Genomic DNA, 6195 nt, shown 5'->3' with positions numbered 1-6195 from the left:
CCCCTGGTGAGTTTAGAGGTGTTGCCACATATAGAGAAGAAGAAATTATATAGTTGGTGCCTTAATGTATCCCTTTTGCAAAATCCTGATTTCCTGATTTCCATGTTATATGGAATCAATAAAAACTTTTAATAAAAAAAAAGAAAGTATGAGTGGTGGAGTGATAGTAAGTAGATTGAATCCTCTAAAGGAGTTATTACAGGGAAAGTTTTTCACACCTTGAATGGGAGTCAATTTAAAATCAGTCCTGTTCGGAAGTCCGATACGGGAATACCGGAAGTCTGATCAGTTAGAAAAGATATAGCAATCAGAGTCAGACCAGTCTGAAGGTCTGTGGTGACTTTGGTGCATGTAACTTAAAAGCTCTAGGGGGAGTTAGAGTCAGACATTTTAGTCTCAGAAGAATAATAACAACTACAAAAAAAAAAGTTTGTCAAGAAAAACTTTGATGTTGGCTTGAGAAAGCCTAGCCTGAAAGTTTGAAGTAGTTGTAAAAGCTTGAAGGTTTTAAGTTTGAAGTAGTTACAAGTTTAAGTAGTAGTTTTAAAAGTTAAAAGTTTAAAGATTATAAGACCATTCAGTCTATCAGATAGATAGATAGATAGATAGATAGATAGATACCAAGGTGATACTTAACATGGCTACTTGCCATCCTGTGTGAAATAAGACAACCCGGAAGTCTCTATGATGTTCTGGTGCAGAGATATGTGATTTGTTACTTGGTTGCTAGGGTAACCCCATTTGGTTGCTAGGCAGTTACCAAGGTGATACTTAACATGGCTCCTTGCCATCCTGACTGAAATAAGTCAACCCGGAAGTCTCTACGATGTTCTGGTGCAGAGATATGTGATTTATTACTTGGTTGCTAGGGTAAACCCATGTGGTTGCTAAGCAGTTACCAGGGTGATACGTATCAAGGCTCCTTGCCATCCTGAGTGAAATAAGTCAACTCGGAAGTCTCTACGATTTTCTGGTGCAGAGATATGCGATTTGCATTTCTGTTTGAGTTTTATCATTAAATCAAAAACTTTCTGAATGTTTAATGTATTGTTGTCTGATAAAAGAAATGTAAAAATGTTATCAAATATACCCTAATTAGCTGAACTGCAATCACAACTCATGAAGCATGATGGATGATGATGGTGACATTGCTGTTGTTGGCACTGGATGCCATTTTCCTGGAGGTAAATGTTTAACAGTTTGCAGTATTTTATTAATATTATGAATCTAATTTTATAATTATTATTGTGTTACTTTAGGCAGTGTACTAAACTCAGCAAAAAAAGAAACGTCCCTTTTTCAGGACACTGTATTTTAAATATAATTTTGTAAAAATCCAAATAACTTTACAGATCTTTATTGTAAAGGGTTTAAACAATGTTTTCCATGTTTATTCAATGAATCATAAACAATTAATGAACATGCACCTGTGTTAAGACACTAACAGCTTACAGACGTTAGGCAAGTAAGGTCACAGTTATAAAAACTTATTACAGAATGGCAACAACAACTGCCCACCTTCGCTGGACCAGACAGGACTGGCAAAAAGTGCTCTTCACTGACGAGTCACGGTTTTGTCTCACCAGGGGTGATGGTCGGACTGGCATTTTTCGTCAAAGGAATGAGCGTTACACCGAGGCCTGTACTCTGGAGCGGGATCGATTTGGAGGTGGAGGGTCCGCCATGGAGCGGTGTGTCACAGCATCATCAGACTGAGCTTGTTGTCATTGCAGGCAATCTCAATGCTGTGCGTTACAGGGAAGACATCCTCCTCCCTCATATGGTACCCTTCCTGCAGGCTCATCCTGACATGACACTCCAGCATGACAATGCCACCAGCCATACTGCTCGTTCTGTGCATGATTTCCTGCAAGACAGGAATGTCAGTGTTCTGCCATGGACAGCAAAGAGCCCAGATCTCAATCCCATTGAGCATGTCTGGGACCTGTTGGATCGGAGGGTGAGGGCTAGGGCCATTCCCGCCAGAAATGTCTGGGAACTTGCAAGTGCCTTGGTGGAAGAGTGGGGTAACATCTCACAGCAAGAACTGGCAAATCTGGTGCAGTCCATGAGGAGGAGATGCACTGCAGTGCTTAATGCAGCTGGTGGCCACACCAGATACTGACTGTTACTTTTGATTTTGACCCCCCCTCTTTGTTCAGGAACACACAGTTGGCTTTCTCAAGCCAACATAAAGAATAATTATTAAAAAAAGAGGATACAGTATCTGGAGCAGATGTATACAAAGTTTTATTTCACCTCAGGCCGCGTACGCTTCGTCAGACTCGAGGAAGACTCAAATACTTTTCAGTGCCCATTCACACATGTGCCATCTGCTGCCGAAAACCATTCACACATCTGCCCAAAGTAAGATTTGCCGATCATCATTCTTTTGTCTGCATTCTGCCCAATAACACTCTTTTACACACCCATCTTTGAAATAGTTTCAGTGTCATCATAAATTACATTAAAAGAGTGTAATCAGTGCATATTATGGCCGCGTATAGCATGTTAGCACATTAGCGCCATGAATTTTAAAGGTAAACATTACAAATTACACATTATACTGCATATATATTACTTTAAATCATCATCGAGTGGCTAAAACAGCTTCTTTTACTGATATTGGGTGAATTCTACTCACAGAATGAGACATTAAGTCATTGATAACACATTTTCAAGTCATATTAGTTTATGTTTTACATGTAGTCTTGAGTGTCCTCAGATTTAAATGCTCCTTTATATGCCTCCCTCAGAAGCGTGGCGGTTGTCTGAATGTTCGCAAACAGTATGTCGTTGCTCAGCTGTTTCATCCTTCTTTTTACCTCTGAAAAAAGGAGAACTTCTTTATAAGTGTGTTGGGGCCTTAATGCCACATTGCTCACTCCATGAGTGGACACAACAATATGCATGAAATAACAGTTAAAACATGAATAATGTATCATAAATAAAGTTGAGACATAAGAGAGATGAGTATATCTGTAATGTGAACTGCAGTTAAACGTCTTCTGTTTCATTTTTAACATGTATGCCTCACACTTGCATGTGACTTGTTTCTGAAATGTATGCCGGGCATTAAACCTCTTTGTAATGTACATGCAAGTTGTGTTCTGGTCATTTTGAAGAGAATGGCGCCGACTGGTGTTTATTTGGCAGATTACAGGTTACTGATTGAAGAGATTAATTTCTGATTTAGTTGTTCACCCTGTTTATGTTGACTGTTTTTCCTTTTCTGTCCAGAGAGTAGTATAACTGTGATGCAGTGAACAATGTATTGATTGATTCAAATGTAATTTGAAATGGCACTTAAAAAAAAAAAATTTTTTTAAATCTATAGTCACCACCTTCATTCACACTGCAAGGACTGTTATACCTGCAGCGCCTGCTATCTCTCCAGTACGCCGCCAGAGGTCGCCAAACCCCAGAGTATTAACTTCTCACGAACTACATTTCCCATAATCCTCCGCTCAGACTGATTACTCTCACATCTGGTTCACATTTACTCTGGTTATTTAAGTTCCCTGTTTTCTCGCATTCAGTGAGAAGTCTTGTTTGCCTTGTCAACATTTCTGAGCGTTATTTACCCATCCTGTTTTCCCTGTGTTTTGACTCCTGCCTGTTTTCTCGACAATTAGCCCCAGCGGCCATTATTTTTTTAGGCAGAGGCTATTTGCACTAAGTGCAAACAGCAATACAAGCTACTTACACAAAGTGTAAATAATAACCAAAAGCATCTTTTGTTTGATATTATTTGCACCCCTAATAACGATAAACCATGGTTTACAGGAAAACTCAGATAGCTTCATCATGCCAAAGAGGATGCTTACAGAAGTGGGGATAAAACATTGTATAACCCGGCCAGGAACACACTTACTAAGGAAATCAGAGTGGCTAAAAGTAGCTACTCTGAAAAGCTGAAAAAACAGTTTTCAGTCAACGATCCTGCATCTATGTGGAAAGGCCTAAAAAGCATCACCAAGTACAAGACACCTCCTCCTCGCTCTGTAGAAAGTCAACTAATGGCTGATGAACTGAATGTATTTTACTGCAGGTTTGAAAAGCCCAGTCTCACACCCCTCCCCCACTACTTAATCTGCACTTATGATCTGTGAGGAGGATGTGTGCCGGGTCTTTTGGAAACAAAAGACTGGGAAAGCTTCAGGCCCAGACAGTGATTCACCTGCCTGTCTGAAAGTCTTCACTGACCAGCTGGCCCCCCATCTTCACACAGATCTTCAATAGATCACTGGAGCAGTGTGAATTTCTCTGCTGCTTCAAATGCTCCACCATCATTCCGGTCCCTAAAAAACCCAAAATCACAGGACTTAATGACTACAGACCTGTCGCTCTCACATCTGTGGTCATGAACTGGTTTTAGCCTACCTGAAGGACATCACTGGACCCCTGCTGGACTCTCTTCACTTTGCTTACCAAGCAATCAGGTCTGTGGATGATGCTGTCAATATGTGACTGCATTATATCCTGCAAAACCTCGACAGACTTGGGACTTATGCAAGGATCCAATTTGTGGACTTCAGTTCAGCCTTCAATACCATCATGCCTAATCTTCTCTCAACCAAACTAACCCAGCTCTCCATGCCCACCCCAATCTGTCGATGGATCACCAGCTTTCTGACTGATAGGCAGCAGTTAGTGAGACTGGGGAAACTCACATCCGGGACCCTCACTATTAGCACTGGTGCACTTCAGGGATGCATTCTCTCTCCACTGTTCTTCTCCCTGTACATGAATGACTGCACTGTAAAAGACCCCACTATCAAGCTCCTGAAATTTGCAGATGACACCACGGTCATCGGCCTCATCCGCAACGGTGACGAGTCTGCATACAGACGGGAGGTTGATCAGCTGGCTGTCTGGTGCGATCACAACAACCTTGAGCTGAACACGCTCAAAACAGTGGAGATGATAGTGGACTTCAGGAGAAATTCCCCCAGTTTGGTTCAGCCACCAAATCAGACAGAAGGAAACTACAATGGACAGTCAGGACTGCTGAGAGGATTATTGGTGCCTCCCTGCCCACCTTCCAAGACCTGTATGTCTCCAAACATAACACAGAACAAAGGAAAATATACATGCGCAGAGTCAACCATTATCCCCCTTAATCCCCATTAATTCCCTATCCCCCTCCCAGTCCCCAACCCCCAACAAACATTCCCGTGGTCCAAGCCAGAGTATACACATATAAACATGAAGAGGAAAATTTTTTATCATATGCATCTAATCTGATAAGCTGTTTGTATGACATCTTTTCAAATGCTGTCACCCTGCCCAATTCGGTGAACCATTCTTGAAATGAGGGAGCGCCAGTTAACTTCTATCCCCTAAGAATGATCTGTCTGCCAATCATGACACTAGTTTGTCTGTTGTGTACCGCACAGCCTCATGGGAAATGTAGTTTGAACTTTCGTAAAGACTCATAACAGCAAGCATACAATTCCCATTATTTCAAACACAATAATAGTAATTCTTATTACTTAACATTAATTAGCTACATTTAAGTTAACAATTTACAACAGAACTTGTTAATACATACAATTTGGGGTTCAGCCATATGCTTAAAGAAACATTTAGGTAAGTTTCAAAATTGAACATACGGGAAACCTTTGTCCATACTGCATGTAAGTGTGAAATGATGGGATGCATTTTTACTTGTCTAGGCAATTTGATAGAAAGACTTTGCAATGGTGAGACTGGGGCAAGGATTGCTTGTTCAATGTTGTACCAGGGAGGGGCACTCTCAGGTGGAAGATACCAATGGACCAAGTGTCAGTCTCGGATTTTTTATTTTTCACAGCTCATTTTGAAGAAGAGTCTTCTGCATTACAAAGTCTCTACTGTATGTTACCTCTCTTTAGTGTTTAGAGGCTTATCTTCTCGCAAAACGTGCGAATGAAACAAACATTTTCTCTGAAGTTCACAAGGATTCAAACACGTGTGTGTGATGAAAGGTGGCATTCAGAAATCTTAGCAATCGCAATCTAAAATACGTATCTAAAAAAGCACATTTAAATATGTTCATATTTAACCTTATTGTTATGTGCATACTGTCTTGGTGGCACACATGTCAGAAACGATTATTATCTTCCAAGCATATATCAAAAAGGTGTTGAAGCTTGTTAATAAGTAACCTGTTCAGCCAAGCAAACAAGTTATGTCAACATTCACTTGATGTAG

The 6195-nt window shown here is 40.6% G+C and overlaps 1 protein-coding gene across 1 annotated transcript in view; it reads left to right on the top strand.

Annotated features, from left to right (window-relative positions):
* Window positions 1-6195, top strand: part of LOC127452497 (patched domain-containing protein 3-like) — a 36859-nt gene that overhangs the window by 25570 nt on the left and 5094 nt on the right. The window lies entirely within an intron of this gene.

Source organism: Myxocyprinus asiaticus, chromosome 15 (genome assembly GCF_019703515.2).
Source record: "Myxocyprinus asiaticus isolate MX2 ecotype Aquarium Trade chromosome 15, UBuf_Myxa_2, whole genome shotgun sequence".
Lineage (NCBI taxonomy): Eukaryota > Metazoa > Chordata > Actinopteri > Cypriniformes > Catostomidae > Myxocyprinus > Myxocyprinus asiaticus.
This window is presented reverse-complemented; position numbering and strand designations above follow the sequence as displayed.